The sequence below is a fragment of the Myotis lucifugus genome, unplaced genomic scaffold (assembly GCF_000147115.1).
Source record: "Myotis lucifugus unplaced genomic scaffold, Myoluc2.0 scaffold_119, whole genome shotgun sequence".
NCBI classification, from domain to species: domain Eukaryota; kingdom Metazoa; phylum Chordata; class Mammalia; order Chiroptera; family Vespertilionidae; genus Myotis; species Myotis lucifugus.
Genome location: NW_005871167.1, coordinates 447,283 through 472,332, shown reverse-complemented (window position 1 = coordinate 472,332; position 25,050 = coordinate 447,283). Strand labels below are relative to the sequence as shown.

At 37.5% G+C, this 25,050-nt stretch overlaps 1 protein-coding gene across 1 annotated transcript in view; it reads left to right on the top strand.

Annotated features, from left to right (window-relative positions):
- Positions 1–25,050, top strand: part of SLC16A7 (solute carrier family 16 member 7) — a 136,104-nt gene that overhangs the window by 18,175 nt on the left and 92,879 nt on the right. The gene's annotated exons all lie outside the window — the stretch shown is intronic.

Here is a 25,050-nt window from a genome sequence, read left to right as displayed (position 1 = left end):
TGTTTGCCATTCATTTTGCTAGAGAGAAACCTTATCCTCCTGAGGAAGGGATTTTTTTTTTAAAATATATTTTATTGATTTTTTACAGAAAGGAAGGGAGAGAGATAGAGAGTTAGAAACATCGATGAGAGAGAATCCATCATCTTTACTCAGTTCCCATTCTTTTTCATGCACTTGATAATCTTCCTCCCTACTTTTGTCTGCTTCACAGAACTTTCTTTTCCTGTCACCTAACACTATTTCTGAAACCTCTGTTGTTGTTTTCTTCCCTGACTCAATTTTTTCAGTGCCACATCTGTCTTAGAGTTTCAATCCAGTCCTTCCAAAGGAAAATGATGGTTTTCCTGTCTACAACTCTTGCCCTAACTGATCTCTTTTGCTGCGGTCCTGCCTGGCCATTGCCTACATGATATTCTTCCATTCATAGCCATGCCAATGTTAGAATCCATTAACCCCTAGAGTGCCGGGAGCACTATCGCGCTCCTCCTGCAGTGTCACTATTAGATGCTAGTAGTTCACTCTTTATTGACAGATGGCACCTAAGTGCAGATTACTTATGATGCCGAATGTTTGTAGTTCTAAAATTGACCACTGGCATTTATCTGCCTAATTTTTTACAGGTGCTACGATTTTATGAAGTTTACTCAGATTTTGTAGGCCTAAAGCTTCGAAATGGCGTCCAGTTCTAAGTCTGCTTTTATTAGTGATGATGATATTGCTAAATAGGTCAATTCTTGCTGTGAAGATAACAATTTTGTGGAAGATATTGGAGAAGGGTGTCCCTCTATTTTAACATTATATGTTTTGTTTTATTTTTTTCTACTAGTATTTTATAATACAATCAGCAAACAATATATGTCAAAGATGAAAACAAATGTAGTAAAATTTTCCTTAAGTTTTTGAATACGTAATTTCATTTACTTGCGACTCATAATTTTTTTCCTAACCTGCTGTAAAATCAGCAAAAATGCCTTGGCAATTTTAGCATAGTTCCTAGGATATTGGCACTCAAAGGGTTAATGTCCACCCATTCTTTCACACTGGAAACACCAGGGTCATTCCTAGCAATTCTTACCTTCTAAATCCAAATTTTCATCAAACTCATAAGACTTAAGATATAACCTTGAATCCAACATCTTTTTTCCATTCCTGTTGCCATGCTTTAGTTGACATCTTTCATATCTCACAGCTGAAGGGTCCCACAGCTTCTCTGTTCTTTTTGGTAATTCTCCATTTTGTTCTCACAGCAATTTTACTAAAAAACAAGCTAGTTATATCCCTTCTATGCTTAAAAACTTACATTGACCTCCCTTTACTGTTGTAATCCTTAGCTTTGCTTTACTGTCAAACACTATCTTACATTTCCAGTCTTCATTTCTGATTATGTAGGAACTCAGGGCCATCATGTGCTAAGGTCCTGTCAAGAATTGTGTCTTTGAGTATTCTGTTCTTTATATCTGAGATGACTACCAAATCTTTCCCTCTAACTGCTTGTCTTTCATAACTCTGTTCATTGTCACTTTTCTATGAAATTATGTCAGAGTTCCATAAGAAGCATTTATTGCTTTCATAGCAACTGAATCTAACCCTGTTGCAGCTTTTAGTACATTTGACTATAATTATATGCTTATACATCTATCTCCCCTAGTATGTAGTGAAAGAAAAACACATCACACTCTTGGTGTATCTGTGCATGCGTGGGCCTGTGTGTGTGTGTGTGTGTATGTGTGTGCATGTTAGCTCAGGGCCTACCATATGATAGGTCCTCAATTACTGACTAAATAAATGAATCAATTAATTAATGTCCCACCCAGCATTCAAATTAAATTTTCCCATGCTTAGATTAGAGATAGAAATAATCTCTTAACACTACATTGATTCTCATAACACTAGTCTCTATCTTCATATCTCTAAGTCTTCTTGGAGATCAATTTGTTTGTTAGTTGGTCTATCTATTTACCTACTGTCTTTATCTATCTTAGTTCACCTGGGCTATTATAACAAAACTAGAGGCCCAGTGCACGAATTTGTGCACCAGTGGCGTCCCTCGGTCTGGCCTGTGGGATCAGGCCAAAACCTGCTCCCCGACATCCACTGAGGGGTCCCGGATTGCAAGAGGGCGCAGGCCAGGCCGAGGGACTCCACGGGTGCATGATCGAGGCCAGGGAAGGATGCAGGAGGTTGACCAGCCAGTGAGGAACTGGGGGAGGACTCCAGGGTGTGTCCAGTCCGTCTTGCTCAGTCCTGATTGATTGGCCAAACCCCAGCAGCAAGCTAACCTACTTGTCAGAGCTTCTGCCCCCTGGTGGTCAGTGCATGTCATAGCAACTAGTCGACTGTCTTCCCCCTGGTTGTCAGTGCACATCATAGCGAGTGGTTGAGTGGCCTTAGCATATCATTAACATATTATGCTTTGATTGGTTGAATGGCCGACCAGACGATTGGATGACTGGATACTTAGCATATTAGGCTTTTATATATAGGATACCACAAACTGGTGTCTCAAACAGCAGACATCTATTTCTCACAATTCTGAAGAGTGGGGATCTCAAGATCAAGGTGCTAACTAATTTGGTTTTGGGTGAGAGCTTCTTCCTGGCTTGTACACAGCCACCTTCTTTCTGCATCCTCACAGGATGAGAAAGAGTGGACATGTGAGAGCGATAGAGCAAGAGACAAAGTTCTCTGGTCTCTTCTTAGAAGGGCGCTGATTCCTTCATGAGAATCCCATCTCCCTCATTTAAATCCAATTACCTCCACAGGCCCTGCCTCCTAATATCACATTTCAGATTAGGGCTTCATATGAATTTGGGGATAGACAAACCTGAGGTCCATAGCTTTTTTCATCTAACTATATTTGTCTCGTTTTCTGCCAGATACAATAGTAGAATAGTATTGGTAGAACTAAGTTTTCTCAAATTATGTCATTTTTTTTATCCGAAAGCTATTTGCCTATTAAGATGATTTGCTTTCTCATATTTGCTTAAAATAGTATATTATGGTCAGTATACATGTTATACATCAAAATACAAAAATGATCTACTCATAAGTAATAAAATGAAAGGAAATAAAATTGTTTTTAACAGCAACTTTTAGTGGAATTGCGTGGCAATATTTATGCCATTGCTATACAAATCTTCTGCTACAGAGCCTTTAAGAATGTGTGCCTGTGTGTCTTAAACTTTGTATTTAGTTCATTCCCCAAATATGCTATGTGCCTTTCTGTATCCAAACTTTTGATCTCTCAATTTAGTATATTTTTCTGTAGTCTGTACCTATTGATATATAGCTTGTCCTTCAAAGGCAGCTCAAATCATTTTAACAATATCAGTCCTGATGACCTAGAGAGTTAGAAACGTCGATGGGAGAGAAACATCAATCAGCTGCCTCCTACACACTCCCTACTGGGGATGTGCCCACAACCAAGGTACATGCCCTTGACCGGAATCAAACTTGGGACCCTTAAGTCCGCAGGCTGACACTCTATCCACTGAGCCAAACCGGTTAGGGCTTCTTTTGAATTTTCATAGCACTCTCTGATTGGATAATAATTTTGGAACTTATGTATTATTTTTCTTTTTAAATTTTTTATGTATTGCATGTAAACTTTTTTGAAAAAGACAAACATGTTTACATCTTTCTATGCTACATAAGAGGCACTAAAGTGCCTTATACAAGTAGGCCAAAATCATCAGTTGGAACAAGGCACAGAGGAGTGAGAACTGTATTAGCATTGTGGGAACTGTGATACCTCCCAACTCTCCCTCCCTTCTCTTTGTGTACACCCTGTTTGTGTACACCACTGAAAATCCAGCACAGTGATGGCTTCCTATTTTGGTCACTCTCTTTGGTGTGGTGCATTTCCTCTTTGGGAAGCTCATAGTCCTTGATTGACCTTGAACATTATTATAGTTTAAAATCAAGTTGCATATATTAGTCCACTAGTGGAACACTCTTAAAATAGGAACATATTTTCTGCCTTTCATAGGTTACATATAATCTGGGACATTTTGTGGATAGTAGTAGTTTGACAGCTGGATGATCATATTTGCAGAAGCACTGTATACCAGTGGGGTGAATATTGGCAACTTGCTAAATCTCATGAAGCAATTTCTTTTGCAAAAGGTGGGATTTTACAAGTGTTAAATGAAGCAGGGATTTTACAAGTGTTGAATGAAGCAAACATGGAAATTACTTGCCTCATACTGGGTGCTCAGAATGAGTCAGCTCCTTTCTCCCAACTAATGGCTATGGGCCAAACAATTAAAATGATTCTTATTTGTCACAGAATCAAACAGCACTCCAAGAAAACCCAACACAGTAACTTTGTAACCTCAAGTTTTGAAAGTTATCATGGACTATATATGCATTTAATTTTCAGTAGAGTTATTTGTTGACAATAGCTGTTTCATAATAAACTTGTAAGATTACCAGTAGTATTTAATCTTTCCAGGTTCTAGTTAAAGGTTAAGCAGGTTCTCTGATAAGAAGATTAAGTGATTAAAATCAGTAGTTTCATAGTGTCCATAGGGGGAAGACTTCAGTTTCTTTTTTCAAGTCACATATTAGAAACATAAGATATATTTGTTTCAAGGACAAATTAGCTGGAAAATTTGTATAAGGATTTTTTTTTCTCTTTTAAAAGGAGTTGTATTATAGACAGATATTAATGACAGATTGTCTTAGTTTATTCTTGGTTAAATTCAAAATTAGAAACGTTTCAGAATAGTTTTAAGGTCAAGGGTGAGATAGAGATTAATGGAAATGTGCTTTCAGGCTGCATCTATTTTGCTTCCTGGAGAGTTTGACATACTACAAAGCTGTTTCTTCAACTGTTATTAGGAATTAGATTTATTTTCTTCTTTAGGCTCATAGCTTCTTGAATTTAGGCTCAAAGATATTTTGCTGTTAGAATAGGTCTTTTGAGGGAAAATACATTCAATTTTTTACTTTTATTTATAGCAAAATGTCAAGTTAGTTACCTGCAGAAGATAAACCTCAAGAATTCTGGGATATCAGACTTGAAATAGATGGAAACATCTGCCAGGAAAAAAAAAAAATTGGTACTAGGCCTAATAATGCAATGTTATATTTAGATTTAGATAGCCACCAGGAAATATTATGGTTCATGCTGTCTGTTATGTATTATTATGTACTAGAGGCCCAGTGCATGAAATTCGTGCACTTGGGGGAGTCCCTCAGCTTGGCCTGTGCCCTCTCGCAGTCTGAGAGCCTTCGGGGGACATCCTTAGCTCTGCAGCAGAGGCAGGAGAGGCTCCCACTATCACCACTGTGCTTGCCAGCTGTGAGCACGGCTTCTGGCTGAATGGTGCTCCCCCTGTGGGAGCGCACTGACCACCAGGGGGCAGCTCCTGTGTTGAGCGTCTGCCCTCTGGTGGTCCGTGCACATCATAGTGACTGGTCGTTCGCCGTTGAGCCGAAACCGGCTCTCTGACATCCCCTGAGGGGTCCCGGATTGTGAGAGGGCGCAAGCCAGGCCAAGGGACCCCACCAGTGCATGATCGGGACTGAGGAGGGATGCGGGAAATTGACCAGCTGGGGAGGGACTGCAGGAGGTCTCCAGGGCGTGGCCGGACCCCAGCAGCAAGCTAACCTACTTACCAGAGCATCTGCCCCCTGGTGGTCAGTGCACGTCACAGCAACTGGTCGACTGCCTGTCCCCTGTTGGTCAGTGCACATCATAGCGAGCAGTTGAGTGGCCTTAGCATATCATTAACATATTACGCTTTGATTGGTTGAACGGACGACCAGATGACCAGACACTTAGCATATTGGGCTTTTATTATATAGGATGCTTGCTTCACTGACCTATTTAAAACATATTGAGTACTTTACATGTTCAAAGCACTGTTCTACATTCAGGTGGTTGGGAAAGTAAATATAAAGAAAACCTGAGTATTGGTGTGGCTGCTTGAGTGTCCTCCTATGCACAGAGAGGTTGCCAGTTCCTTTCCTGGTCAGGGCACATACCTGGGTTGTGGGCTCGATCCCCAGTAGGGGACATGCAGGAGGCAGCCAATCAGTGTTTCTCTTCCTCTCCCTCTCCCTCTCTCTCTGAAATCAGTAAAGAAAACCTGGCCGATGGCCATGGGAAGCTAAATCAGTATTGTGTATTTGTGTGCATGTTTGTGTTGGGGAGTGGGGATGGGGTGAGTTAAATAAGTAAATAGATGACTTGTGTAATAAGGACCATGAGGGAAAGAAAGAAGTCTGAGAAGGAAGGGGCCACATTTTGATGGGAAGATGTCAACTAGAAGGTATCTTTGCATCTGGACCTTAAAGGGAGGTGAGATACGTGAGTGACACCAGCAGAGGAAAGACTGGGGCCTGCGCACAGAGGCCAGGAAAGAGGGTCAGGTTAATTTAACTTCATTGTCGGCTATGTATGTTCAATAGGGATAGAACAGGTTAAACCTAAATGCTAGAATGTGGTATTATTTCACTTTTAGGCACATCAAACATGGGTGTGATTTTAAATTTGTAACTTTAAGTGGAAAGGGCAGGAGTCAAAAGTTTTCAACCCAGCTTTTCTGTAGATTCTCTAAACTAGCCTGGGTTTCCCAACCTCAGCCTTATTGATATCTTGAACTGGATAATTTCTTTTGTGGGGATGTTTAGCTGCATCCCTGACCGCTAACTAGGATCAGGACTAGAGTGAGGCCAGGGAGGCAGCTAGGGCACAGTATTTTAAGGAGACACTCATTTTCAGGGTTATGGAAATTTTAATCTTGCATTGGCATTATCCCAAGGGTGAGTGAATGCCTTCTTAAATTATGAGCCCTAAGCCCTACCTTGATTAACCAGAGTCTAGGCACAGCCTATATTCACCAAAAGTTAGTAGCATCTTCCCAATTGTGACAACAAATGTATCTCTAAACAAATCCAAGTATCCCCTGAGGAACAACCTCTCCCCGCCCCCCCCCCCCCCCAATGCCCCTGTAAGAACCACTACAGTGTAACTAGAATAACTCGGCATATTTATTTCTGAGGAGCAGCCCTCACTGTAACGTTTCTTTTTTACCCAGGTAGCCACTAAATATAGGTATACTTTGGGACCTATTTTGCGCTCACTCAAGGTAATAACTAAATACAACTATATTTTAGGCAACGTGTGAGCGGCTGAGACATACTTGGGGAGTAAGAGTTTGAAGAGAGATCTGTGGAAAGAAACTGTTGTGATTAATGGGCTGATGGGCATTGGAAAGAGACAAGGGTTTGTATGAGAGTTCCCTAAAGGTGAGGAATCCATTCTGCTGGCAATAATATACCTGACTTCTAGGTCTTGCTTGGTGGCATTGAAGAATAATAATTCTGCTGTCAATCTTGGGGTGGATATGACAAGATTTCAAAATGCATTTTCTTGGTCCTTGTATAAATGCTACAAAACACTACAGTGGTCTTGCACTTGATTTGCCTTTTACAAAATTAGACAGTCTTCTTGGTTAATACTTCATTGTACTATTCATATTTGCTGTTATCAGTTCTACCCCTACCCTGCTCTAGTCTATTTTCTTGGGCTTTGGGGAAGCCGTGGCACTTGGGGAACTACAATTTGTACAGTGTGACTGCCACGAAGACTACAGATACATCAGACCTTAGTGGACTACTGATGATATCAGTAAGAGATGAGAAAGCTACATCATCATATTGTAGATGTCCATTCGCATGGTAAGAGTTAAATAAGAATGATATGGTTACTTAATATTTAGCAATAGAGTTTAATCTCTAAAATTACAGGTGTCTCATATTCAGCACTTCCTCCCCTCCCCCCCCCCCGGCCGCCCCCCGGCACTTAATACAAAGGCTGGTACATGGTGGTAATAATAACAAATGAAACAGTTAAGTTTCATAGCTCACTAACTTCTGGCAGGGAGTGTCTTATGTGTTTTATTTGCATTTATTGCTCAGTAACCCTTGGTGGTGGTTGATATTATTACCCTTATTTTATGCATATGCAAACTGTATTTAGAGAGGTTCATTAACTTGCTCACAGTCACAGGGTTAGGGTCACTTGATTCCAGATCTGCCAACTCTGAAGTCTGTGTTCTCCAGGGCTGGCTGTGAATGGCCTTGTTGATTGCGCAGGGCACAACTGCAGCTGGTCTCATACACATGCGTGCTCTGAGCTTATACTGGTAGGTACACAACAAATATTAAGTAAATTCCAATGCTTTTAAGTGTTATTTACTTAAAAATTTTTTTGAATGTAATATAATGAATAATGGAAATGTGGGCATCCCTCTCTCTCTCTCTCTCTCTCTCTCTCTCTCTCTCTCTCTCTCTCCTGCAAGGACATGTCTAGATGTAAATTCCATGGCAAAAAGTATGGCTTTCAACTAAAAGGTGTTCCTTGCCTATTGTGATTTTACATATTCTACTGCTGAGACACTTAGGAAATTGAAACTACCCTTTAGAACTACTCCTTCAGCTAGTGTTAATGAAAATTGAATAATGCCACCAGAGTTCTTTTTCTGAGGCCTGGGGCTAAAATATTCTCTCACCATTATTTATTATTGTCGCGGAGCCATTAGCTTTTGGCATTAGAAGCTATACTTATACGAAAGGTGTTGTAGCTGGATGTATGTGCTCCAAATTCTCATTACATGCTGCTGACCTCTCCTTATAAATCTCAGCTCAGAGTTATCAGCTTCCTACTTGTTGGCCTTAATTGGAAAGTTCTCTGCTATATCCAGATACAAAATATACTATCGGAGCTTGAATTTCTGCCCCTTATTAACATTGCCTTTGTAACTTATTTCCTCAATTCTCTTTCCATTGGAATCCGGCTGAAACAAATTCCTCAGTTTTATATACAAAGTGAGCTTATGGTAGAACACATTACAAAACATGCAATGCAATAAATAAGAGCCCGGTTTAACAATGCTTTTATCATTAGAAAATATTAAATGTCCTTTACTTTACAAATTAATTACTTGCACATCATTTTTTCACTTAATAATCTAGAAATAAATGCATGTGTTTTTTAGCAGTTCGAACCTCATTTTACAGTTTGAAAATCCAAGTGTTAAGTATACACTAGTAAATTCCATGAAGGGTTTGCAAGGAGTTGTGTTTCAATTTCCTGAAACCCACCTACACTTCAGATAGATTCTAATTTGCCAAGACTCTTGTGTAGTCCGAAGGTGGCAGAGGGAATATTTGTGGACTGATTCATCTGTCCATCAGAAAAAATTATTTGCCTGAGAAAATCCTTCAGATTTTCCATATGTTTAAGCTTGTGGATTTTCCACTGTCTGTCACCATACTTCCCATTTAAGAGGGAGAAAGTCTCTATACTGTACTTTGAAACTCTTTACCACTCAAATGTTTTTATTCTAGGTTATTTGCATATATTAATAATGACATACTAGAAATCAGTATTACTCAGTAAAATTCATCTTAGGTAAACACTTAGAAGTATTTTTATTTTCAGTACATATTAAATATAGTTACTTCACAAACGTCAATTAAATAGCTCTTTCTTTGAAGTAATTGTGTAGGGTAAGCTGAATGTGAGTTTTGTTTCCCTTCGGTTTATTTATTTATTTCTATTAAAAATTGATTAAACGGTCTCCAAATAAATGAAGCTTAGTGATCATGAGCTAATGACGTAGGTTTTAATTAACATCTGTATAAGAATTATGATATTCACAAGAAAGTAAACACAAGCACTTCTTTTTCTCCTCAGATGAACTTACTTTTTGCCAGCATTAATAATGTCAAGAAACAATCAAAGAGAAAACATTTAATCTAGAAAATTTTCACCATTGAAATTTGAGATTAAATTATCCTCTTTTTTCTAGTATAGAACAAAAGTTTTTTCAGGCCTTTTCTGATTAAGTTACTTTACAGAATATTCAGGCTGTGTTTCTCTTTATTTGGTGACAAAAATATGTGTGCCAAAGAGTAATTTATTATTGGATATTGTTACTATATAAATATAGGGGTGGTAAGCAAATTCAGCTGAGAGACATGTGAAAAGGTAAAATGAGTATTATGAATTTGAAGAGTTTATTTGAGCAAAAATCTATTTGAATTGGGCCATGCAAAACTAGAACTGGGTAGGAGTGCTCTAGGACTGGTGCTTGGGTAAAATCTTATAGAGAAAAGACAAGCCAAGTAAAGAAATTATTGAATGGCTGTAGCTTAAAGCCTAATTAACTGTTTGTGACCGGCTGTCCTTAGCTTGTTGATATAGTAACCTTGAGGCATTTACAGGTTTAGATTTTGCTTTGCTTAGGTAGGTCGCAGTGGCATTAGATCCTCGTTGGTCTAATGGCCTCCGTGTTTGGTGAATTTACCAGGTAGTATGTACATTGGATGATTATTATGCCTTTGATTATATAAACTTAAGATCAGAGATTTCAGCTTTCATGCATCGCCAGACACATTGTGTTAATCAATGTTACTCTCCCAGCATATAGACTTGACATGCTGTTTTTCAGATAGTATGTAAACGAAGAGAAACTAATTCCTAATTCTGAATAACCTGGAAAATTTTGTTCCTATTTCCAATGTGTGGGTGTGTACCAGGGACTTTTTTGCTCATTTCTTTATGGAAAATGGAGACCATAATGATTAAACACGGTCAGCTTCCCCCTTTTGAGTACTGAAGTCACACCACTCAGTTGTAAATCTAGCCTTTCCTGGTATGGTAGAGGGTTATTTTTATTTCAGCCTTAGATTGCCCTTAATAAAATTGCTCCTGCCTGGCTCTTTCTGTGTGCACATTGGAAGACCTAGAAAGAAATGTGTCACAAATAGTTAAATTTATTACTAAAAAGTACATAAATTTAGGATACCACAAATTGTTAATCTCAAATCTGTAGTATCTTGCACACATGCCTAGGGCTCAAAGGACACTAACAGAATGCACCTTGGGACAATTGAATTCTCCCCCCACCCCCCGCAACTATTTTGAATATAATAATAATCTGATATTTTATGGTGACTAGCTATTTCACCTCTTTACCTCCTTGTGGCCTCTCTGCTCTTTTATAATTCTCTTTTTGTTTTCTCTTCCTCTTTTGTCCTTAACAGTTCCCTATAAATAAAAGCTGCTGTCATGGTCATTGCCCTTTTTTTTTTTTACTGTGCCATTATTTTCTCATCTTGTGTTCCTTATTTTATATGAACTACATTCTAGACAGAGGAAGAATTTTAAAAATAAAGTTTTTAACAATACTGTCTTTTCTGTTGTATTCCAATGGCTTAGTCATGTTGTTTCAGGAAAAAATATAATTAATAATGCTATGTGTCATGCAAATGTTAAGCTATCCAAAGGTAGTACAGTATATTATTTTATTCTTTTAGTAAAATAGGAGATATTCCTATTTTAGAAATTAAGGAACTTTGATTTTCAGAGGTTAACTTAATTTTCCAAGGTTCACAAAGCTTATTAGTGGTTGACCTAAGAAGAGACAGATCCTGACTCTTAGTTATTAAATATGCTACAAGTAATTATTAGATATCTTAGATTTAAACATTTCCTAAAGATATTCTCCAGCCCATTAAGTATAAAAACTAAAACCTCTTCCATGATAATCTTCCAGAAAAAAGTTTTACATTTTTCTTAAAAAGTGTACTGGGATCTCTGATAGCTTTGTTTGGTTATAATTAACATAGGAAACATAATATTTAGTATTTAATGAATATCAAATTATAGGACCAGTATTGGTATTTTCATGTGCCCTGATGAGTTATTACATATTCCTGTACCTTTTCTATTAATACCCGAGGCACATTCTACCTTGGTTGTTGGACATGACCTGAATTAGAATAGTTGATTCTTATTTTAGCATCAAATATGGACTTAATAGCTTGCAAGTCTATCCAGTTTTTATCATCAGGAACTATCAACTCAGTAATACATACATGAACAAACTTTATAACCCTGTGGGCTCTCGGGCTTTGACCTTGAAGCCTTACAAAAATACGTTGATTTTATTTTCTAAAGATTCTTAGCAATTCCAAGACTTGATTCGGGAGTTGAACGCTAATTTTTCAAAATGCTCTCATAATTGCTACCATCCTTCTTTGGTTTTATTGTGCTCTATTCTGGGAATTAGTCTTTAGTTGCTCTGCCAATTTTTGTTTAGTACAGAACAGTGCATTGTTTTGCTCCTGTCTTATTCCTCCTCTTATTGTTGCTGGTGGAAGGGGTTCTTGCGCTGTCACGAGGAAAGCATTTTGGAGGACCTACAAGAGAGGATGAGGTCTGGTGGCAAAATTCATTCAGGAAGCAAAATTAAAGAAGTTCCCCAATGTCCTATATCCATCCCTCTCACCGTGGAAAAATCAGAGCCAGAAAGAGTCAATGTCCAGAGATTCGGTGCAGTGTTAAAACTGAGTTCAGTGGAGCATCTGGCCGACTTAGCTTGTGCTCCTGCTGCAATCCATTGCTTTGCCGCTGTACCTAGGTTCCTGCTGGAGCCCGGGTGTGGGGTCTGCAGGGCCAGTGGCCATGCAGCTGCTAGGGCCATGTGGCTATGGAGAGAGAACATGAGTGGACAGGGCAAGTTCAGGTCTCAAGCCAGGGACAGAGAGCTTCTTTGTCCACTTGGAATTATGTATTCTCTGGCTTGGGAGGAACCAGGAGCTCTTTCAAAATAGCCAATCAGCTTCCCAAACTGTTGCGGGCTCCTGATGGGTCCATCCCTAGCCAATGATCTTTTGCCCAGGTTGGACTGACAGGCCTCTATGGTCCAACACCTCCCACTGCACCATTTTGACTTTATTGCTCATGTTCTTACCTCTCCCTCTGCTTTCCCCTCGCCCCCTACACAATCTGGTACCAGTTGGGGGGAGGGGAGGGTGTTAATCCCCTTGGAGGGGGGCTATGCTGAGGTTTCTTGGGGTGTGAAGTTGTAGCTTCCTGGTGAAGCAAACAGGCCTCTGCTTCCCCGCTGAGTATGCTCAACAATGTCTGACTCTTCCTTTGCTTCCTTTCCCATCAATAATTAGCTAAGGAAGGGAACAGGTTAATGTTCTCACAGATATTACTGTGTATAAGCAAGAAAGCAAACATAAAACTACAACACAAAACTCTTGTGATAGTGAGGGGATTGAAACCATTCTGTGTAACCAAAATGATGTAGCGAAGAGCAATATTGCCAATAAAAAATGACAGTCATTTTCACTGCATCATCATGGGTTTACAATTACATTCCTACTTGAAGCAACTTTAACCGATGTTGACCTATTTCTCAGCCTTCTGCCTCGTTTAAATGTTTGTAAGGAAACTCGGGAATGTTGTTAGAAACAAAAAAGACGAGGAAATTTGTGATTTACTCTTTGTATTGCATAATTGATTTTTGAGGGAAGTTTCATGATTTCAACTTATATATTTTCTCTAAATTTTGGTGAATGTGCCTTTTTGTCATTTGAAATGAAATCTTATGTTAACTTGAACTCCATACTCTGACAGAAAAAAAAATATTTTAGAATTTTACTTTTCCAAACATGTGATTGTTATTTTTGTTTTGTGAAATTAAGTGACTGAAATTCTGAAGAAAAAAAAAAAGTAATGCTTTTCCTAAAATACTCTTGAATTCTATCTATCCAAATAACAGGAGGATTCATACCACCCATGCCAACTGTTTGTAATGTGTAGGATTTTTTTTCAATGATTTTATTTTTCCTTTCTACCGTTTGATTGACAGGCATAATGAAAGTCATTGGCAGCCCCTATCAGAAACAAGTGCTGCCATCTATTAACAACTGAAAATACCTTTCATCTTGGTGGCCTAATTAAGAGACTGATGTTCTAAATGTCTTTTCCAAAAATGTAAAGAGAATATTTTGGTGCTTAAGCAAAGTTCCCTCAGGAACCTGTAAAATAATATATAGGCATTTTGAGAGGAACTGCATGTATGAAAAATGACTTATATGAGTAATTTGAGAAGGCTAAAAGGTTTCTAATTGAACAAAATATTGAATACAGCACTTTTATAGAATTTAGTGCTTCCATGGACATTTTAGAGAGAGTGGAAGGGAAAGGAAGAGAGAGAGAGTAACATTGATGAGAGAGAGAAACATCGATCAGTTGCCTCCTGCTCACCCCATATGGGAAGTCTGGGGCCGGGCCTGTAACCTGAGCATGTGCCCTGACCCGGAATCGAACCAGAAGCCTCTCAGTGCATGGAACTCTGCTCAACCAACTGAGCCACACCAGCGGGGCAAAATGAATCTTGTATTAACTCTTTTAACTTGAACTTTTTTGTCTATAAATTGGAGATATGATAGCTGCCAGGATACCCTGTAGTGAGAACTATATGACAGCACATACATAGTCCTTACCTAGGTAAGTCTCTATCCTGCCCCCACAGAGGCCTTCCTTAAACACATTAGTTTAAGGAGCCATTTACCCCTCCCTTTATTCCTATGCTTATTTTTCAAATATATTTTTACTGATTTCAGAGAAGAAGGGAGAGGGAGAGAGATAGAAGCATCAATGATGAGAGAGAATCATTCATCAGCTGCCTCCTGCACACCCCAAACTAGGGATCAAGCCCACAACCGGGCATGTATCCCTACCAGAAATCAAACTGAGAACTCCTGGTTCATAGATCGATGCTCAGCCACTGAGCCATGTTGGCTGGGCTGCTTCTTTTTTAATTTACTTCATACAAATCAATTCTTTTAATTTGTATTTTAATTTAATTTGTATCTCCTGCCAGCGTAGAGATGTTGTGTATTAATTTGCTGCCAAATTCTCCTGAGTCTAGTCTTATACATAGTATTAATTAATTCATACATTCATTCAAAAGTAGTTCTTAGAACTTACTTTTCTTGAGATGTTGAAAGTGTGATGAACAAAAACGAAGTCCCTGTCCTCATGGAACACAAAACTAGTTTTTGCATTAATAATTGAATATTTTTTGATGGGTCCAAATTTATTCTAAAATTGTGCAATAGTTTCTAGGGCTATTAATATATATGTACCAGAATAGAAATAGAGTTAATCTTTGTTGTTTTTATGTTTTTTTTTAAATATGTTTTTATTGACTTTTTTAGAGAGAGAGAAAGAGAGAGGGTTAGAGAGATAGAAACATTGATGAAAGAGAAATATCGATTGGCTGCCTCCTACATGTCCCCCACAGGGGATCGAGCCCACAACCCAGGCACGTGCCCTGATTGGGAATTGTACCTGCAGCCTCTTGCTTCCTGGGTCGATGCTCAACTGCTGGGCTGTTATGTTGTTTTTTAAAAATGTTGTCTTTATGACTTTTTTACTTTTAAACATTCAAGGGAGTCATTGTAGCATGGATATTTCTGATTTGGGGAGAGACACTGAAGTTATCAGGTATCACTGGTTCTTTTTCTGTTTCTGAAAAGAGGGAGTCAGTTCTCATGCTTTTCTACAACCTAGGCTTAATGAACCATTATTGATTGTGCTTCCAATGTGTGTCAGCTATGGTCTCTCCTTGATGTAATGAACAAGGCAGTTTTGAGGTTGTCTTTGGTGAGAAGATGCACAGTAAAGTTGATACTCCACCATTTTGAAATATCAATACTGGATCCATATGACCTGAAACACTGAATGAAATCTAGCAAAGCAGATGTTTCCTAATACTGTTTTTAATGGTGTTAAGAGAAAGTATTTGAATTTGCAGATTTAAAAAAATTGTCAATTCACTTTAATTTAAACACAATCTTAAATAAAACCTTTCCTACACATTTGTATGCTGCAGACATACTTTGTGAATTGATGTAACAATAGTTTCAAAAATAAATTTTCACCAGTGGGAAATGGGGTAGAGGGAGGCAGAAGAGGGTTGGGGGGATAAATGGTGATGGAGGGAGACTTGACTTGGGATGGCAAGCACAGTACAATATACAGATGACATATGGTAGAATTGTACACCTGAAACCTACAATTTTATTAACAGATGTCACTCCAATAAATCCAATTAAAATAAATAAATAAGTAAATAGCCTTGCTCTCTGTATGAATGCACGAGCATTGGTTTCTGTGCTTCATACTGACCCTCGGACTTGGAATGCCCTTCCCGTCCTTTTCATCCATTGATTCCTCCTGATCTAACAGAAGCATCGCTTTTTCTAAAATTCTGTCGCTGTCCTTTGCTTACCCCAGGCTGGTTAGGTACTCTTTCTCGGTGTTTTCAAAAAGCCACACACTTAATTATTTTACTGACTTTACTACATTTTTCAAAATTATCTATTTCTAGGTTTGTATCCCCTAATTAGATTATGAGCTCTTTGATACTAGAGACCTCATTGTGATCATCTTTTTTTTAAAAAAAAATATTCTTTTGCACCTCCTTTATGAACTCACCTATTTTTTTAAATGTTTTTATTGATTTTTACACAGAGAGAAACAGAGAGGGATATAGAGATAGAAACATCAATGAGAGAGGAACATCATCGATTGGCTGCTCCTGCATGGCCCCTACTGGGGATCAAGTCCACAAACTGGGCATGTGCCTTGACTGGGAATTGACCCAGCAACCTTTTGGTTCCTGGGTTGACTCTCAACTGCTGAGCCACACCAGCTGGGCTGTGACCAGCTTTGTAACTCTATAACCTAACACAGTATCTGGTCATAGATTGTCTTTGTTCAGGCGGCTGTAACAAAATACTACAGCCTGGGAAGCTTATAAACAACAGAAATTTGTTTCTCACAGTTCTGGAGGCTGGGGATCTGAGAAGAGTGCCAGCATAGTCAGATGAGGGTCTTCTTTTAAGTCACAGATTTCTCGTGTGTCCTCATGTGGTGGGATAGGCAAGGTAGCTTTTTGGAACCTGTTTTATAAGCCACCAAGCCCATTCCTAAGCACCATGCCCTACTTCCTAATACCATTATCTTAGACATTAGGTTTTCAACATAGGAATTTTGGGAACACAAACATTCAAATCAGAACATAAATGGTGCTCAGTGAATAATGGATGAATGAATGATGTGGATTGAAATTGGACCTGATTCTTCGAAAGTATAATCCAGAAGGGAGACACATTTCAGAGACAACTACTCTTTCCATTTGATAGTGGTTGAAGTTATGGAATAAAAGGGTGATAATGAAATGAAAGTTCATTGAGGAAGAGCATACAATGTAGGCCAGAGAATTGCACTAACCACGAATTAAGATTGTGGTTATGGAGACCAATTGAGACAGATTCAAGAATAGTTTTGAAGAATTTGAAAATCGTGTACAGAGTAAAGTGATGAAAGTAATTAAAAGTAATTTGTTTAAACAGCTTATAATATTTGGGAAAATAGGCACAAAGCTGTTAGAAAATTCATTTTAATGCCATAAATTATTGATGAGTTATTACTGTCCACATATGCTCAGAATAATATTTTGTCAATTTTTAAAAACTGGGATAATTTGAATTAGTATAATACACTTAAAAGCTATATAAAATATTGATACGTGAAGTTACCTACCATACTAAGGCCTTACTTCATGCTTTGGACTGAGCTGCATACTTTAATACTTACCTCTGTTTACATTTTACAGACGAGAAAATAGTGTTAGAGAGTTTAATCCACCTTAAACACCAGATCTGGCATTCAATTTATTTCTTCTGATTTACAAACCAATGCTTTGTTATTCTACACTATACTCTGTCTCAGTGAGTTTCTGAAATATGTGTACTTTTTCAACATGAATGTAAAGTGACAAGCATAAATGTATATAAATTTAGTTGTAGCTCACATGGTCATCCATTCATTCATTTGTCAAACATTTGTTGGCCTTCTAAGCTCTGTGCTAGGTATTGCATATACAACCATGCCCTTGTGAAGTTTATAGACAGGCATTAGAAATATAAGGAACTGGATGATAACAATTTTCATAAATGCTATGAAGGAAAATATAGTGCCTTTTATGAAGTACATTACCGAGCAGGGTCTACGTGTACTTTCTTTCCTGTGGGCAAGTGTAATTAGATTTGTAATATAGCTAACTGTAACCTAAGAAGATGCTTAAAATAGCTTTAGATAAGTGGGACCACATTAGTGTAATTAAGCTGAACCTTTTGAAAACATTGGTCTTCCAGCAGCCTTTCCACAGAACTGAAGAAATTTTGGTGAACTGAAGAAAATTGTGGCCAAATTTTCAACTTTTTATTTTAGCTTTGGAAGCTGACTTTGAGACTATCTCAGCAATGATGTACATCCATTAAAAAAATGCAATAAATATCCATGGAGATGATGGTGACACTGCCCTTTAGAGAGCAGTCTCTCTCCTCTTGCAACTCTGAGCATGTGGGTGATTTTGTACTGGAAATATTGAGTATTTGATAAGTTTGAATATTTGGGTAATATTTAGCATAAAATATAAATAGCAGCCAAATAGGAGAATGTATGTCATTTAGAATGTAATAAAGCTGGATGATCAAAATAAAACAACCAAAAAAATCTTAAAAAACAAACAAACACGAAAAAACAAAGCAAAACGATGTAAAACTTTACCAGATGTTAATTACAATCTAGGTGCTGGCTTTATTATAGTTCAAAGGTTATAAAATCCTAAATTTCAGTTTCAGAAGTTGCCTCGGGCTTGTATTATAATGATATTATAAGTAACTGGTACAAAAGGAATTCGTGAAAATTGCAGAAAAATAATCTCTGTTTATTCTAGTTTGATTTTCCTGCCAGCAAATGTGTGTTAAAACTTGACTCATTTTCCCCCTCTCCCCTTTCAAAATTTCTTCATAAACAGATGGGAAACTGGTGATTTCCTGACAGTTGGGGATTTTTTTGTAATTATCTGAAAATCTGAAAAGCTTCAGATTCTATTTGTTTACTTTCAGGGAGCAGTTGAAATGCTTTTCAATAAACATAAATGTATATGAAAGATAGAAGTTAATCAAGAAATCTGATATCATAATTGAGTCTCATCATCTATCAACTTGATATTGTGAGGCTTCCCTTTTATCTAACGCCTTTCCTGAACGTCCTCACTGCATCAATACTTCTTTTTTAAAAAAAAAATATATTTTATTGATTTTTTACAGAGAGGAAGGGAGAGGGATAGAGAGAATCATCAATGAGAGAAACACAGATCAGCTGCCTCCTGCACACCCCCTACTGGGGATGTGCCCACAACCAAGGTACATGCCCTTGACTGGAATCGAACCTGGGACCCTTTAGTCCGCAGGCCGACGCTCTATCCACTGAGCCAAACTGGTCAGGGCTGCATCAATACTTCTTATCATCCTCACCCTTACGTCTTCCTTGTGTATACTCTCACAAAGGAGGAACTCTTAAGATTAAGGAGGAACTCCTGAGGAATAAATAGGAGCTTGTCTAATAGAAAAATGAGAAGAGGATTTCTTGATAGGCATGGATACCTAGTAAGGCAGTAAAGACATGAAGGTATGAAATAACATGGAATGAGCTGGAAACAAATGAATTCAGTGTTGTTAGACTATACGTTGCAAGGGAAGAACTGACATTAGAGGAAAATGAAAGGGAAAGGGTCTGATGACAACAACACGAATGTCAAGGAGAAATTATCACAAAGCAGGTGAGGGTCTATTTGGTGACTAGGAAGTTTATCTCCACTACTAGGGGAGGAGGAATTGAATGAAGGATTAATAGAGAGATAGAAATGTGTACAGGTAACAACAAGACATTGGGAGACTTCATGTCTGTTCTGATGGCTTTTCTTTTCTCTGTGAACAAGAGGTCAGGTTAACTACAGGTAATGGATGGGGGTTGTTAGGGAACTTGAGGAGAGGGGAACATGGTTAGAATTGTAATGGAAAGGACAGGAAGATACCAAGAGGTGTGAGAAAAGCTTCCTGAAGAAACATTGAAGGTCATGCTGAAACTGAAATCTGTGAATGTGCAATGGCATCAATCTGTGCAGGTAATCCATTTTTTCTGGTCCTACTCAGTACTATAATTGTAAGGTTCATTCTGAGTTTGGAGGTTTCAGGCTCCTTTTTGCAGGAAGATAAAGGTGTCACTTGAGAATGTTGGTTATTATAGGTGACATTAATGTTTACTAAGTACTTAGAATGTGTTAGGAACTTAGTATAGTAGGTACATTGTCACATTTATCCCCTTCTTTCTTATGAAGTATATGTATTATTCTTAATTTTAAAAATTGGGCCCGCAACCCTGACCAGTTGGTTGAGCATCGTCCCATGCACCAAAAAGTCCTTGGGTTCGATTTCCAGTCAGAACACATGCCTGGGTTGTAGGCTCAGTCCCCACTAGAGGGGTTGCAGGAGGCAGCCGATCAAGGTTTCTCTCTCGCATTGATGTTTCTCCCTCCTTCTCCCTTCTCTCTCTCTCTCTCTCTCTCTCTCTCTCTCTCTCTCAAATCAATACAAAGATATTTTAAAAAATTGAGGATCCAGTTAAGTAATTTTTTCAAGGTATTTTACCAAGAAGTACGTGGAAGAACTGGAATTTGAATAAAGATCCAATGTTGCAGCTGGGCAGAGAAAAATTGAGGTTAGAAAAGGGCTAAAAGTTTGGGAGAAGATGTAAGTGTCAAGGAAATGAAAGGTTTCAAGCAAACTCCAGAATAGGATTGATAGAATAATAGTTTTAAGGTTGCAAAAAAGATAGAAAACTAATTGGGAAATAGAATATCAATGTTTAAGAGTTCAATGATGGAGCCTTTCAGAATGGCCGTGAGGTTCAAGAAACAAGAGTTATTGAAACCAGAGTGGATTGGAGATCATGGATTCTCTGGCTAGCTTATTCATTGTAATGCATGGGTATTGATTATAAATGTTGATTATGGTTGGACTTTAGGGTGAAGAGAAATGGATTTTGAAGAAAAGACCTGAAAGCTGATGAGTCTCAGTATTCAGGTGATATAGCTTGGTGAAATGAACTTAAAAAAATATTCCCCTGCCCCCCCCCACCCCCATGAGTTGAAATAGTAATAATACAAAAGCCACAGATTGGAAATGGACTATGCTGAGCCTCTGTTCTGGCCACGAAGGTATGGAATTTGCATTCACTCAAGAGGATTTTATTTAAGTCAGATCCTCAAAGAAGAAAGAATGCAGAGACAAAATAATTTTCAGGTTAGGAATAAGGAAGTTCTTTATTTAAAAAAAAAAAGAAAAAAAAGGCGGTGGGGGGGCTCCAAAGGATACAATGGAAAATGTTAGGAAGGACATCAACAGTGATGTGGTAGTGTGGAAAACATGATCTGAATGGGGAAAAAACACATACTATGAGGATGATATTGAGAAAGGTTGGTGATTAGAGGAAACAGTTTATTTAGGGCTTGACAGCAATCGAATCAAGAGGCATCAGTGGAATTTGTTGGCTTCAGATTTGGAAATGGAGCTTTGATTTATAGGTGTTTTGCTATTTTGATTCCAAATAATGACATGACCTGACTCAGCCACATTAATGTTTGAGCTAAGTGGGGCTGGGACTGTCCAAAGCTCTGTAGTTATTGGGCTGATACACATACTTGGTCATTCAATGTAAGATGTGCATAAAATTAATGAGATTTATACCTCTGGTTTTGTGTCCTTGCTTGATAATGTTTTCTTTAAAAAATTCTAAACTTGATATTAGTACATATTGACAGACATGTTTTTCTAATGTTTCTCTTATTCAAAGCATTGCACTGTAATGATTTAATATTTAGTATTCAGGATTTATATATCATCATCTTTTGATTACTAGGACAGATTCCTGCTAATGATATTTAAAAGCAACAAAATCTTACCTGAGCACTTTGATTACTGTAACACAAATTAAGAAATTTAAATTGGGTCTGTAGGTTTACCTGTCCCACAATGTGTGAAAAGGAATGGTGGCTTATATGAAAAGAAAATAAAGGGACTTATATGAAAATACAATATTTTGCAAGTGCTTTTTTAAAAAATATATTTTTATTGATTTTAGAGAGGAAAGGAAAGGAATAGAGATAGAAACATCAATGATAAGAGAGAATCATTGATCGGCTGCCTCCTGCAAGCCCCTTGCAGGAGGGGATCATTCCACAACCCAGGCATGTGCCCTTGACCAGAATCGAACTCAGGACCCTTCGGTCCGCTGGACACTCTATCCACTGAGCCAAACCAGCTAGAGCTGCAAGTAAACTTCCTTATAAAAGTCATCAAAGTTTAGCAATAGAAGTGTTTTAATACATCAGATAGTCCAACCACCCATTAGTTGCTAATGCATGCATTCAGGGTCTTTTCATGAACAAGATGTCTTCTAATTGAATGGTCATTGTGGAAAGGGTCAGCAAAATCGAGGTTGAAATATTGTCTCCTCAAAATTCTGTAACCCTGAGAACTTGGTTTCTCCAAGCTAAGAGTTTCCTGTTCTGTAAAATGGAGATGTTAGTATTATCAAAGGGTAATTGGGAGGATTGGAGCAGACTATTTAAGCTGTAGATATCTCTATCAGAGGTTCTATTTACATGGAACAAAAATCTCTCTGTGTGTTGTTTTCTAACCCATTTGCTGCATGAAACTACATTAGGAAGCTGAAAATAATCTAAAAACTAACTTTCCCACTGAGTTCAATGTGTGATGTTTATACAACAACCTGGGCTTTGACAACTCGATAATAACAATAGTTTATTTTCCCAAAGATAACTAATGAATATCCAGGACATGTCAGGCAAGGCTATGCAGGAATCCCATCAAAATCAGTCATCAGAGGAGTTCTATATATCTTAGGAATCTCCTGCGTTAGTGTCCCTGTTTGCTTAGATGTAGCCTGGGTGCAGCCTATGGGAAGTGTGGACTCTATAAATCCAGCTATGGGCTTCCGAGCTCAGCAGCTTGGGCGCTTGGTCAATTACACTTCCTCTAGTCAGAGATCTTCAAGGCACATTCTTAAGAGCACCACACCCTATTTGTCCACTCGAATCATATGTAAAAATAGTATTGCTAAAGGCTCTGGTGTACAATTTGCTTCATCGAATAAAACATAAATGTCAATTTGGCAGCAGGGGAGATGGTAGCTAACAGAAGCTGCTACCTTTTGGCTCCATTCACATTTTCCCATATGAGTCCCCCTCACAGCTACCCCTACCTGCGTCATAGAGCTAGATAAACTAGGTATGGTGACAGATCACCAAGACAAGCTCACTAAGATATGCTTTCAAATGTGTTTTGGTTTTGTCCCTCTTCATGGTTAATTTTCAATGTGGTGCTAAGGAAATTATATTTGTTTTTAATACCAATTGATTTTCTCTCATTGAGACTCCCTTATTTAGAAGGGAAGACAATTTATATTTCTATAACAAAGATATGTAAGTAAAATTAGTGCATTCAATATTTTTGCTAAAGTTCTGCAATCGAAACTATTTGACTTAGTGTTTTTTCAATTTATTTTCATTTTAAGATGGTGTAAGTCATTTCCTTATATTCCACTCATAATTTTATTGTACTTGTTTAGAAATTTTAGGTTATAGTACTTATTAAGGCGTGCAATAGAATTCCTTCAAGTTGGTCATGAAAATGGCTATATACGGTAGTTGTAAATAGATAGCTTTAGAGACTGTGTCTCCTGTGACTTTCAAAGATCACCTTTGGTGGTTGTGTCAACTTAAAACAATGGATTTGTTTTTGGATATCTAAGAGTGTGAGTTGGTGTGGTGCTCTTGCCTGTCATTTAAAGCAAAAGAAATTCTTCAGCTTGCCATAATGCTCTCACATGCTTCAACCTTGGGTCTGTCAGCCACTGATCAGCTGATGTGATTTTACATGTTTGCCTTGATTATTTATAATTCACTTTAAGTTCTCTTGTAGGGTTTGCCATTTGTTTCCAAAACAAACATGTCTTCTGTGTTTGTGGGGAAAGAAAAGAAGGCGATTTAAAGGAAAATACCAGATGGGTTCTCAGTTATTTTTTTTGACATAATTGCTAATGCTAACTGCTATCATAAACTATGGAATTATGAATTAGGTGTTAATGAATATTTCATTCAAGAAACTTTTTCTTAAGCCCTAATGAACACTAAATATTTAAAAACATGGTTGGATGATGCTGTTAAGTTAAAGAGAAATTTTTTTTTCTCCTAAGAGAGTAGGATTATCTGCTGTTTTCTCCTGAAAATTTGAGTGTGGATTTACATAGTGTTAAATGTTCCTTTTAACTTTACTTTGGTCTCTAAAAACAGTTCCTTAACTTAGGAGGATTTTTTTTTTTCTACTTTGTCAAATATGTCAATAAAATTACCTATTTAGCTGTTATATAAATTTTTATTTTTATTAGTCTATAGGTAATAACCAACCATGTGTAAATATGAATAATAGAGGGGTGGGCAAAAGTAAGTTTACAGTCATTCATATGGGAAAAGACATGCAGGTTATGATTATTACAATAGCTTTATTAACTCAAAAGAATGTTACAACTGTAACTTACCCTGTATATTTCTTCCTCTACATCATACATATTTAGCTCCTTTAATAAACACCTTTGTAAAAACATGTTTTATTTATTTCTTAATTTAAACTTGTTCATGTTAGAAAAGATCATGAACCCTGACTATTGCATTTTAGTTACAACTAAAGTTCCCAAGTTAATAATTATGAGATGACTATATACCAGACATAGAACTTTATATACCACAGAGTATTAAAAAAGCAATATTGAAATAGCTGCTGGTTCTTTTTAAAAAGTATGGCCATTTAAATTACAAAATTAAAAATATCATATTGGACATTAACTCAGGTTTCTGGATGCTGGGAGATGCCTGTATTTTTGCTTCCTCTTTGTATTGATTTTCCATAATGGAATTTCTCTTAGCTTTGGGGCTTTTCTATAGATATAACCAAAGCTTTTAGTATTGGGTTTATATTAAGGGAATTATAAAGCAAGTTGTTGTTTTTTCAATAATTAAAAGTCTTTGTAAAACATATATATGGTTTAGAAATTATTCAAAAGGATCATATATACTAACTTTTGCAGAAGGTTACTCAGAAGTTAAAAAGGCATGCCAAAATAAATAAAAAACATTTTATTTCTTTTTAACTACCTTTCATTAAAAATATTTATTTAGTAGATATGATTATGTAACTGTAAAATTAGTACTTATTTTTTACATATCAGTCCATAAATAC